The sequence below is a fragment of the Benincasa hispida genome, chromosome 2 (genome assembly GCF_027475165.1).
Source record: "Benincasa hispida cultivar pf3 chromosome 2, pf3_genome.v1.1, whole genome shotgun sequence".
NCBI classification, from domain to species: domain Eukaryota; kingdom Viridiplantae; phylum Streptophyta; class Magnoliopsida; order Cucurbitales; family Cucurbitaceae; genus Benincasa; species Benincasa hispida.
In genome coordinates, this window is record NC_143479.1 from 49,301,378 (window position 1) to 49,315,193 (window position 13,816).

A 13,816-nucleotide genomic window follows, 5' to 3' on the forward strand; every position below is an offset into this window, starting at 1 on the left:
GGGATTACTGAATTTTGAATGAACTTAAGAATAATGAAGTACAATTTATGTAGTGATGTTTTGGTTTTTTGGTCTGTTCTTGAGTTGAAGAATAACAAAGTAAAAATCAGTAATCAAATATGAATTTGATAAACCCATTTGCAAAATCTGATTTTATAACCACCCTGAGATCAAATCCATGGGAGTTGCCATGATTTGTCTTGGGTTTTTTGTTCTTCTATTATTTGCCCTTCTGCTCTATGATTTGGGCGTTCGTAACGGTTGAAACAGGAGAGGTTTTATTGGTGAAAATTGAGTTTTTAAGGAAAATGACTTTTGACAATTCCGAGGAATCAACTCTACCTCTTATATTCCTTAAAATACCCATATTTTGAGGGAAATGAGGAGATGGATCTATGCGGATAATTATAAAAATTTTTAAATGAGGCTATTCCTAAGGTTTTGAGGGAAATATTAAAAATTATATATTTTTTTCCTGTGTCATCTTGCAACATTAGCATCTATAGATTTTTCATATTAAATTTAAACGATTTTTTTTTAGAAATGATCCTTTTAAATTTATTCTTGAAAACTTAGCGAATAAAATGACTAATTTGAAGACTAAATACATTTATTTTTTGAAACTCATTGATCAAAAAGGTTTTTCTTTTTTTCTTTTTTTTTTTAAACAATTTTACCATATTTTTTTTAGTTATACTAGCCATATTATTATTATTATTATTTTAGAGAAAAAAACGGTAAGAGATGGGGAGATGAATATCCATAAAAAAAAATTGTTAAAGTACAAGATACATGTTATTATTATGGATCTTTTTAAATATAAAAAATATTTTAAAATATTTACACTTCATAACAAAAAGTTTCAAAAGCACAAGTACTTTGAGATTTTTTTTGCTATAAAGTATAAATATTTTTTTGGAATTTTTCTATTTATAAGAATTTTCTTATTATATAATATTTGGATTATCTTAATTTAATTCCTCAGTAATCTATATAATGAAACATTTAAATTATCAATATTAAACAATTGTTTTCAAATATAGAAAAATGAATCAAAATGTTTATAAAAGATAGACACCACCTATCAGTGTCTATTACTAATATACGGTGACATTTTGCTATATTTGAAAATATTTTCAATATTTGACATTTAAAAATATTTTTTCATATTAAAATTAATTAATTAACTTAAATTAAACTATAAACCAAATTAAATTAAACAATTTAATTACAAATTTATAAAGTATATAAATGAGTTTAGATAATACATGAATAATATTCATTCAAACAATATGAAGAAAAAATAGTTTTATAAATTTAAAAGAGTATACCAATCAATGTAATCTTTTATTTTTTCTAAAAAAAGGGAAAATCAGTGTAAACGTTGGCAAAGTTGAACTTGACATCGTCATTTTTCATCAATAAAATGAATTTTTAAGAATATAATAGTACAATAAAAATTATCGGAGTTTCCAAGTAGTATAAATTTTTGGCAAAGATGTATTCCATAACAACTCATTTCCTTCAAAAAAAAAAAAATAATAAAAAATAAATCAAAACTGCTCGTTTTTTACTTTTTTTTTTTTTTTTTAAAAAAATGACAATTCGAATTAATGAGAGTTGAGGTTAGAAGTAGAATGTCATCATTTAAAGTTGAGAAACATCATGTAGGTCCAAGTAATTGTATTTTTTTTTCCTTTGAGATTTTGCTTGTGGCTTCTTAGTAAAATTTAATTTCCCTTTTTAATTTCATTCAATGAATTTTTTTCCCTTTTAAAAGAATGAGTATTTGTTAATCTAAAGTTTGAATGGACATTCTACAAAATAAAAATTGATTTTGTGTTGTGAAAATGAAAATCAAGTGGCTATTGATTTTCCCTCCTCTCTCCATCAAATCAAATTTCACTTTACTTTTTTTTTTAATAATAATAATGAAAAAAAAATCAAAACTTCTGCTAACGGCCCAAAGAAAAAAACTAGAAAAAATAGATGAATCTCTTAACTAGATGCATTTTTATTAATTCCCTCCAATTTTTTTTTTTTTTTTCCAAAAGTGCTTGGTTTTTCCATTTTTTTAAAGTGCAATATTGAACTAGTTAATCCCAAAAGAAAAAAAAAAAATCAAAATCTACCTCTTTATATATATATATATATATATATATATCTTTTTCTTTTAGAATTCCTCCCTAATTCATCCATGCTAATCGAATTCATATCTCAATAGAAGCAATTGATTAGAAGGTTAGGTGTAATCTAGAAACTAACTCCCACCACACATTCTAATTACAATTTTATGTAAACAATCACAAAGGAAATTGGGTGGGACTCGCTTTATTCCGATCACGTTTCAAGTAAACACCCCCTTAATTATTTAAAGGTTATATTGTACCTCTTTTCTTGCTAAACTCACAACAAAACATAAATCCAGACTTACATAGAAACCTCCTTCTTCCTAGTATTGTAAATGGAACTCCTTGTAGGAGCAATATTATATCAATTTAAAATTAAACTATCCAATTCGAAAAATATACATTATCCAATAATCCCATATCATATTTAAATTTCAAATAAGCAAAATAAACAATTTGAAATTTGTAGGCAAAAGAATAGATAAATTAATCTAATCTTCAAGCAATAAGAACAATAGTAAACCAATCTTAATGAAAGAGAGATGACACCCATTTATACTGGTTCACTCAGTATATGCTACATCTTAACCTCATCAATGGCTCGAAGCTCAAAAGCCAACCCAAGCTCGGGCCAATATCAATGTTTCGCTAGTCCAGCCCAGTTCATTTATCCATTGGATTAGATATGGGATCATCATTTTGATAATCAGACTGGCTCATGGGTCGGCCAATTTGGATCAAATTTGGATCAACCCATTAGGACGGTCCAATGGACTTATCACTAGACCAACCCAAAAGTATGTATGCATATGCATAGTTCTCCATATATTTTCATATATTAAAAAAGTAAGTTTATAAAATTACTTTTTAAATATATTTAAATATATCATAGTTTTTAGTTAACATAAATTTTTTTAGAGTGCTAAAAATTAATAAAACTTTTTAAGACAATTAAACACTAATAAAACCTTATAATATCAATAATTATATCAACTTTATTACGTTAGTTAAAATTTAAAAAGTGATTTTCTTAAATAGGCAAAGATTAACAGAGTTCAATTACCTTTTGTGATGTAGAACAATGAGCAATCTTCAGTAGAATTTTTAAATCCCTCACTTGGTGAGAGTGCCCTTTAAACTGTCACAGCACGTTCGGGGAATTTGCTTCAACTCCTAGAGAGCCTTGTGTTAACTTGCACACATGATTAGGTGTTTTTTCATCCACAAAACCATCGGGTTATAGCATATACGCATCTTCTAGTTTTCCATTTAAGAAAGCATTGTTTATATCAAGCTTCTGTATATCGCACTTTTGTCCCATTGCAATAGTTAAAATGATTCGGATGGTAGGAGTTTTCACTAGAGGACTAACGATTTTATTGAAGTCCAAACTTGGATGTTGATGAAAAACTTTTGCAACTAACCTAGTCTTAATCTTTGAATGGTTCCATTTTGATTGTATTTAGTCTTGAAAACCCATTTGTTTCCCACTAATTGTAGTTGCTTGAAAAAGAAACCAGATTCCAAGTGTTTCTTTTCAAGGCTTCCATTTCCTCACTCAAGACTAGTTTCCGTTCTTCATGTTTCATGGCTTCAGCAGCTGTTCTAGGTTCATAAACACACTCATTTTCCTTCTCTTTTACCACTGAATGAGTGAGGTAAGTTCTGAATTTAGACTTGAAAATACCACTCTTTCATTATGTCTACTAAAGGTGATAGTCAATTCGATTTTGTCGATTTTGTGGTCAACCAAGAACCAATCGATATGTCCAATAAAAAACAAAGTCAACATATTAGTTTTTATTTTGTTCGGTTTTATTTTCAATTTGGTTGTCAATTTTTTACATTTTCTTTTTTTTTTTCAAATTTGTTTTGACTTGGTCATTTTTTTTAATTTTAAATTAAAATTGGGTCTCTTTCTTTTCTATGGATTGAAATTGAACATTTTTATTTTTTTCCTGGCACTTTCTAATTTTTTTTAAAAAAAACATATACGTGCCATAATAATTGGTCTTTTTTCTAAACAATAACTATTTATGCATTATAATAATCAAAACACTAAAAGTACCTAATAATAGAGTTTATTTTTAAGGGTATATATACTCTCAGTTTGATTCAATTTCGATTCGAACTAATACTTTTTTGTTTCCTCCTAATAAAAACCAATGTATCAAGTTATCTAAAAAACCAAACCAAACCAATGAATCGATTTGGATTTGTTTGATATTTTTATTTTTCGATTTTTTATTGCACTCGTAGCGTCTACATAGGATGAGCCCCACTTTCTATGTTCTCCCTTGTTTCAGCGAACGGCTCACTTTAATCCTTCAATTCGTTCCTCATTTGCATCCAAATCTGTGAGGATTCACACTCTCTGGTGGATTGACTCTCAGAGGACGCAAGAAAGATTTTCTTAACTTGGTCGACAGGTAGGTGGCAATGGTGAGATAGTGGACTGCTTTGAGAAATGAAGGTATTATCAGAAGGAATATTGAGCCAAGTAATGATAGTTTCATGGGAATGCTGTGTAGCTTGAGAGGTGTTTAGAAAACCATGTTTGAAGGGAAACTCCTCTTCATTGAAATTGACTATAGACACGACGACCACTTGAGCTTAGACATTTGTAACCCTTGTGTTTTTCACTATTTGGTGGAGTGAAATTGAAACTTGTGGACTTGGTACGGTCTTAGATAAGGAAACTGTGAGCACCCAAACATCTTGAAAAACTTACATTCAAGGCTTCATTTTAAAGGTCTTTTCCCAATGGGATATATGATTTAGGATCGGTGTAGCACAAAGACATCCTATCAATATCTTAACGGCATGGACGCTTAGGCTTGTAAGGACAAACTCATTTCCGCTACTTGAGATAAACACCGACTTGGACAACAAGGGCTTCATAGAAATGAAACTTCCTCAATTCTTGGGGATTAAAGCTTCTTGGGATTGTCTCTCAAAGCCTCATAATTAAGTAGTTGTTTAATGATTATTTCATTATTTTATTTAAAATAATCAACTATCCATTACAGTAAAAATCCAATATTACTAACATAAACTTGAACAATATGTGGTTGTCATGTTTAAGAAATAATATAAAGAGTCTATAGTATATAGATAACTTTGGGTGTCTTGTCCAGATGACACTATAGATATGTAGTTATTATAAATGATTTGATCCAAATCATTCACATATAGACATACGAGTAGGGGTATCTCACAAATTTCATATTTTGCAAATTGGGTATAAAATGTGTCATTAAATCCCTCGTAAGTCTTAAGTTAGTGAAATAAGTAATTACATGTTTTGTGAGTATTTTTTTATTTTTTTATTTTTTTGGGTGATTTTAAGGATGTTTTGAAGTGAGTTGAGCTATTTGAAGCGATTTAAGCATTACTGTAATTTTGCAGAAGATTTTTAGAAAAGTGCCCTTGTCCCACTCAAACAAGAATTACACAACTATTCGTCTATTGCTATTTTTCGCTCCCAAGCCATTTTTTACTCCCCAAATTCAGCCGAGGCTTCATGGACCATGGATTTTGGTCATTGAAACCAACCTAAAATATGCGTTAATTATCTTAGATTTTGAATAATTTTTATTGGACTTTATTAAATTTGATATCATTTGTTAGGTGCGTTTGAAATTTAAGCTTGAGAATATTAAGTCTAGATTTATACTAGGAGATTTAGGTAGTTTGCATTTAAAAAAATTATGTTTGGAGTGTAGATTTGGAAGTCTGGATTTAAGAAGTCTGTGTTTATAATATAAACTTCGAAAGCCTAAGAATGATCAAGTGCAAATTTTTAAATCTTGAATTTTGTGAAATTTTTTTCGTATTTAATTAGCAGTTAGATTTTAGATTAATTTAAATTTATCATCTTAGTTATTTTAATATAGTTATTTAAAGTAAACTAAAAGATTTAGAAGAATATTTGTTTATTTTTTTAATTTTGAAATAAAGAGTGACTAAAATTATACTTTTATTTCATTTTTTGTTTTAATAATTTGATATTTTGATTTTACTATGTTTTGAAATAAATTTTCATAGACTTTTGTCTCTTTTAACTAATTTGAAAAGGATCGGTTTTTTTTACCATAATGTGCTAACTTAAATAAAATTATTGAAAAATTATAGGCTTTTTTAATCAAAATACATTTTGAAGAATAATGAAATCTTAAAGTTTGAATTTTAGTTTTTATTCGGCCGCTAAGTTATTTCCAACATTTTAATCTTTTAGATTTAAAAAATGATTCTAAGTCTTCGAGCTAGCGAAATTAATTTACTAAAAAAAATGAAAATGTACTAAATTAAATTTGGGTTTTCTACACATATAACCTAAATAAATATACCTAATTACATAATTGCACTCTAATGGATTATTTGGCCAATTTACTTTTTAGCCCTTCTTACTATTCAATTTTTATAATAATAATAATAATAATAATAATAATAATAATAATAGTAATAAAAGTAATAATAATACCAAAAAAAGTGTTTAAAGGAAGTTTATTTGATATTATATGTTTGAATTTTATAGATTTAAACTAGTGTATATTTGATAAGTGCATGAACAATACAATTTGTACAATATATCGTCTTAGAACAATATATTCGATATATATTTACATTTCTCAATATATTTATAAATACATTAAAAGCTATACCATGATATATGCGATACATATTTACATTTTTCACTATATTACCGATATATTTGATTTATATTTGGGATCGCAATAGATACATGATTGATTTTCAACTAGAAAAAATAAACAAAATATACAAAATCTCATAAAATGAAGAAAACATTAATTTTAAACAAAGAAGGGAAGAGAGACAATTTTAAAAATATAATCTAATAATAATAATAATTAAAAAAATCCAGAAGAAAAAGAATTAGAAGAAAGAGAAAGTGTATTTTAAAAAATATTATCGTAATTAAACTAAGCGCATGCTTGGAATGATTTAGAAAAAAAAATGTTTTTCAAAAATTCATTTTTTTAAACACTTTTGATAAAAACTCCTTAAAATAAAAAACACAAATGTGTTTGGCAAGTCTTTCCTAAAAGTATTTTTATATACAAGTTTGTTTAGTTTGTTATATACTAAAAGTATTTTTATTAATGTTTTTCAAGGTTAACTAGTGGAGATCAGAGGTTAGTTGCAGCAATCGTCAGAATTCATGGCAAAAAATTTGTTGGTTGAGTCGCTGGAAGTGGAGGTTGGAGGCAATCATCGAAGATGGTGTCTAGAAGTTGGCCGACAAATTTTCCAAATTAAATTAAAAAAAAAAAGAAAAGAAAAAGATAACTCATGGGCTTGAATAGTGTTTACTATTCAAACTCATGGGAAATAGTATAGGAAAGTCAAGGCTTTCTAGATCCTTACCTTAAACAAGGTTGGGATTAGGATGCTTAACCCATCCTAAACTCAACCTTTTAAAGAAACAACCCCTCATAATTTCCAGGGGGTTGTGTTTGAGATCGAAATTTAGAGTTAAATAGCTAAAATGGACCAAATTTACCAAAAAAAAGTCAAAACCTAGCCAAACATGAAAAAAAGGAAGAAAAAGTCCAAGGATGCTAAAAAATTAGAGGAATGTCGTAGCGCCCTACGCCACTTTACACAGAATGTAGCGAAAGCCTGAAGCGCTACGTCGCTATGCAAAAGCGCTACAACATTGTGAAGCTTGGAGTTTCTGAGATCATTGTAACACTCTTTGGCAGGGTCGCGAAGCCAGTGTTGTAAATTAGGAAAATTTATGTATTTTTAGAAAAGTTTGCCTATTTAATCTAGGGCTTTTGGCCAACCACAATCATGAACTTTTAGAGTTTTTGAGACCTAGAGAGAATGTTTAGAGTAGAGTATTGCGGAGTCGATTGGAGAGTGCACGAAGATAGGATCGAAACGTCGAATAATGCCTTCTTTCCTTTTCTATATCTTGGTTTATTTTTGGTATTTTTGCATTCTAATTATAGTTGTCTTTGGAAGCCATGTTAGGCTAAATTTCCATTGTTTTAAGGTTAGATAGATTTTATGAAATATTTCTAAAGACTTTTATGTATCTTGAATTTTATTGTCATTAATACTTTCTAGCATGACCATTCTTAATCCTTTTGAATATTCGATCAATATTTGAATGGTTTCATTGATTACTTTCTTTGGCGAGTAGATTTTCAACTAGATCATGTCTGCTAGATTATTGTTGGAACACATTAATACTGACAATGGTAGAGATTGTTGATGAAAGTTTTTAATGCTTTACTTAATTATCTAGTTTGAAGAGATTAGTAATTAGTAATTAAGTGAAAGAAAATATTGATCTTGAGAGGGACAATGTGGATAAAAGACTTCTAGATCTAAGTCTTGTTTTTATTGGTTCAAGAATTAAGACAATTGAATTTAGTAATTTTATTGATGAAATCTATTCCCTCCTAGAACATCTCTTTGCTAATAATTTTCATCCTTGATCACTTTTATTGTTTTCTTATTTTAGTTTATAGTTGCATCACACGTTGGTCCCCTAAATAAAATTAGAACGATCTCTCAAATAGATAAAAGTTTGTCAATCTGATTCTCTGAAGACAATACTCGATCAAGATCGTTTTAAACTATATTATCATTCAACACATGCGCTTGCATGCATTAATTATTATCCAACCATATGGAATATATATAAAGCGCCAAAATGGTCTAAGAAGGAAGAATAGGAGTTTGAAAATCCATACCTTAGTTGAAGAAGTTTATTTTCCAGATTTATGTTGTTTTTTATTTACTTTGTTGCTTTACTTCATTTTACATTCATCTTGTATTTATGAATTTATCTTTAATGAATTTACACTTATTCGGATAATTGTGAGCTAAATTTTTTAGGAGATTTGATTTGGTGGATATCCTAAAAGGATAGGCTAGCTTGATAGATTCTTAATTCAAATGCACCTACTTCTTTATGATATTTCTTTTGTTGATTTTATGGGTTGTCTTTTTAATTTAAACTAATCAATTAAGTTAACGTATTAATTGAGTCTTAATGCTAAGAAGATTTGAACAATATCATGGAGCTCACAAAGGGATATGAGACGAAGGACCTAGACATATGATATCACGAGATTAATTTAGACATAAAGGTACATTCTAGAAAAATAAAGGTCCGCATGTTAATTATCTAAGTTATAATTAGTTATAGACATATAGGTCTGAGTACTTCAGCTTCTAAGGATAATTGAAATCAAGGTTGAATAAAAGTTTAACCTAGTTCATAATTTAAAGAGCATTGTAGATGCAATATGATGATATTCTATGAGTTACTTATCATAAGGGTTGAAACTTGAACTAAATCTCATGTTTTCTATCATTATTTATTTTTTAATTGGATCAACCAGACTACACTAATTTTATTAGTTTCTTTTCGGTTTCAACTTGAAAATGTGTTCTTTTGAATGTGAATTTTACAAACAATCTCGTAGGATATGATACTTGGAATATTTTTTATGGTATTACTTGTTGATAGTGTGCATTTGCACTTGACCATCATTTTCTTTGTAGTTTTTTAAACTAAATAAATCTATGCTCTTAAGTGAGAGTAGCCAATTATAGGATGTGAAAACTGAAGGAACTCTTTTGACAGAGAACCTTTGAAAGGAAACGGATCGTCTAAATCGTATTTCGATTGAACGCATACACTTACAGTCAACAAGAACAGATTATGCATAAAACTAAATTACAACATGCTTTCTAAATAAAAACAAATGATTAAGAGATTATACTTTTGAAGAACTGTTCTTCAAGTTAATCCCTCTATCGTACTCGTTCACAAACACGTCGAACAAGTCACGAACTCTCCTCGAACAGCAGCAAACAGTAATGAGAACTCTAACCAACAGGGACACTACTACTTAGTGACCTTGGTATTCTCGGTGTGAGAATCCAGGAGTGGTGAGCCCTAGCTAATTTTGGTCAGATGAGAGTTTGGAGTTGGAGGAGAAAGACGATCGAGGAAGCAAAGCTATTGCATAGCAAGAAGTCTCAATCATTTAGGAGATGAGGCTATCGTATAGTCTTTCAAAGTCTATCGTCTAGAAGATCTCTTACTCGATAGTGAATTCTGATCTCTTGGAATAATAAAAATTACATTTTCATTTATCCCACATTTGCCATAAAACCAAATAACTCCCCACTAAGGGTGGTTATGGAGAAAAATGATTTAATTATCAAATAATTAATAATTATAAATAAATATGATAACTAACTTATCATATTATATTTATAACCTATAATTTTAATATTGCATCATTTACAATATATAAACCATAGTTCCTTTTCTCTATTTTATGACATTTAATATAAATCATATTTATATTAAATTTAACAACTATGAATCTAATTCATAGAAAATGTATTTGAATCATATTCAAATATTAGTTCATCCAATCAAACAATAATGTATCAAATATATTATATCAATTATATCATATATAATTGAATTAATTTAATTATATCATATATAATCAAATTCCCTCTTATTAATTTGAACATTTCAAATTAACCCAAAAATTGATTCTCAATTTAAATCCATTGAGCTAACAAGAGGGTCTTTATGGACCTGTAGCTTGAAGCTCTAACGGTACGTGAGTAACTAATTAAACTCATTAATCACATCATCCATCATCCGTTAACTTTGGGCACTCCACTAAAGACCGACAGCTGCACTCTTCGCACTACAGATATATTTTTGTGTCCATTGGATATAACCAAATAACAATACGATGACCCTTCACAAATCACTCATAAGTACAGTTGGGCCAAATTATCATTTTACTCCTATAGTTACATCTAACTTCTTAAGTATCACTGATCTCTCTCTAATGAACAATAGATCATAGTCCCACTATAATTAAACCCCTCTCGGGCCATGAAAAAGTGTGATGCCACATTGTTCAAGACCCGAAATCAATCCTTAAGGAAGCAATTTATCTACTTACCCCTGGTTCGGGGAAGGAGTGAATTCCATCTTGTGTAGCTGAGTTCCCAGTTCTCCAATCAGGCGAATCCCAAAATGGTAGGCTTGTTGAGTCAGCGATCTAGCCACTCTCATCCATGCAAATCAAATGACCGTTCTCATAGGCAGGAGTTCACAACTAACTCAGGATTAAGGTCATGTTACCTATGGTCATCCTAGCAAAATGAAAGTCTCAATTATGAACGGTGTTATATAACAAGACTAAACATTTCATGATTCGGTCTTATACAAATTCTTGTATAGAATATCCCCGCTCGCATATCTAATACATGAATGATCAGGATCAGATCATTTGTAGCACTTTACAACATTTGTAACACCTACAAAGTGGGTCATATTCGTAGTATCACTAGGATAAGGTACCCAGCCTTATCCATATACGAAAAACCATTTAGGTTATTACTTAAACACGATCCACTTGTATGTCTCCACATACATGTTTAAGTTACAACGATAACCTTGGATATTAATTTATTGGTTTGTGGTTAATACAACTAAAATATCATATATTTCATAGACAATGTGAATAAAATATCAAATATTATAAATCACTGAAATGTTTATTCATACAAGGTTTACAAACTACAGAACCCTATGAGATTTAAGGCATCAACCCCAACCTTCCTCATTGATAATTTAGAGGTATAAGCCTCCAAGAAACAATTGAAAAGATTCCCCTCTAATGATGGAGAACATTTAGGTTGCAAGCTTAACAAACCTACTTAAGGGGACGTTTGAAGTACTGAGTTGAGTTATAAAATCTGTAGTTGATATGTTGGAGTCACTATAAGAATTTTGGGTTTCAATGTCAATTGAAAAAAGTGCTATCGAATGTATAATATCGGTTTTAAAAAAAACAGATCTTTAATGTCAGTTTTAAACCGACATTGAAGATGGGCTACAATGTTGGTTTAAAATCGGCATTAAAAACCTCTCATTTATTTTATTTTTTTTACTTTATTAAAAATCCATTTCAAATTAAATGATCTTCTCTCTCCTTTCACTTCTCTCTTACCAAATCCTCTCCTCTCTCAGCTTGGTCGTGCACACCAGTTCGTGGGTTGTCGTCACCAGTCTTGGTTGCAGCTCCGTCGTCGTAGGCTTCTTCCGGTGGTGGGTCATCGTTGTGGGTGTTCTCTGGTTGATTTTCGATTGGTTTTCCTCGACACGTGGGTGTTCTTGAGGTGTTCTCGTGGGTTGTTATCACTGATTTTGCTTGGATCTCCGTCGTCGTGGGCTTCTTCCTGTGGTGGGTCATCGTCGTGGGTGTTCTCCGGTTATTTTTCAGTTGATGTTCGTCAGCGCGTGGGTGTTCTCGGGGTATTCTTCGTTGGCGTGTGGGTTCTTCGTTGTTCTTCGCATGTTCCAGTGGTTCTTTGCGTGTTCTATCGGGGTTTCTTTGCCGACGCGTGGCCCTTAAGTGGCGTTGTTCTACGGTTGATTTTTCGGTGGTTGTTCGTCGTGGTTGTTCTTCCGGTGGGTCAGCTCGTTGTTCGTCCAGTTGGTTCCGATCGTAGAGGTGGTTTGCCGGCGTCGTGGTCAGCTCGCCATTTGTCAGATCTATCGTCTCAACTCTGTTCGCAAAGGTCCGGTGCTCGCTGGCATTCTAATCTTCGAGATCCGATTTAGATCTCTTCAAGTTTGTGGGTTGTTTACGTTGTTTACTTGAAAGGTATAATTTTATTTTCATGTGAATTTTCAATTTAGTAATTTAAAGTTATTTAATTCATTTTATTTTTATTTTTATGATTAAGCTTATTGAAATTTTAAAATATTGGAATTAAATTAGTTGAAGAATATATACTTGGTTGGTAGTCTTGAAATTTGTTGATTATTGATTGGTGTGATTCAAGTGTTATTTCATTAATTTTATGTTTTGTTCCAATGATTAAGCTTCTTGAAATTTATTGATGTTGGAATGAAAATAGTTGAAAAATATGTACTTGGTTGATATTCTTACTTGGTGTGGTTCAAGTATATATCAAAATCATTTTCTTTCAATTATATATAAACTAATTTGGTCTTACTTGGATGATTAAGTTTGATTGGTGTGGTTCAAGTGTTATTTCATTAATTTTATGTTTTGTTCCAATGATTAAGCTTCTTAAAATTTGTTAATGTTTGAATGAAATTAGTTAAAAAAACATATACTTGGTTGATAGTCTTGCTTGATGTGGTTCAAGTGTATATAAGAACCAATTTGTTAATGTTTTAGGTCTTATTGTTGATTATAGTTAAATTTACAAGCTTACGGTTACGTAATTTTTCCTTGTTATTGTTTGTATTTTTTGTATATTAAGTTGCATATTTTACAATCATGGATAAGACATGGATAAAAATGAATAGAATGTCTGTTGAGTATGGTTTAAGGGTCGAGATGTTTATTAAAAAAGGTCTACAACATTCAAATATACCGAATGTCATGAGCTGTCCATGTTTGAAGTGTGTAAATGCAAAGACTCTAAATGTGAGCACAATAAGATATCACTTATTTTTTAATGGTATAGATCAAAGTTATCAGACATGGATTTTTCATGGTGAATCATTATCGATTAAGAGAAACTATGAAAATGTGCTATTAGTGAAAGAGACAAAGTTGATGAGGATGATGTTGATGTTGATGACACAATTATTTTAATGAAAAATCCGATAATTTTGAATAATTATT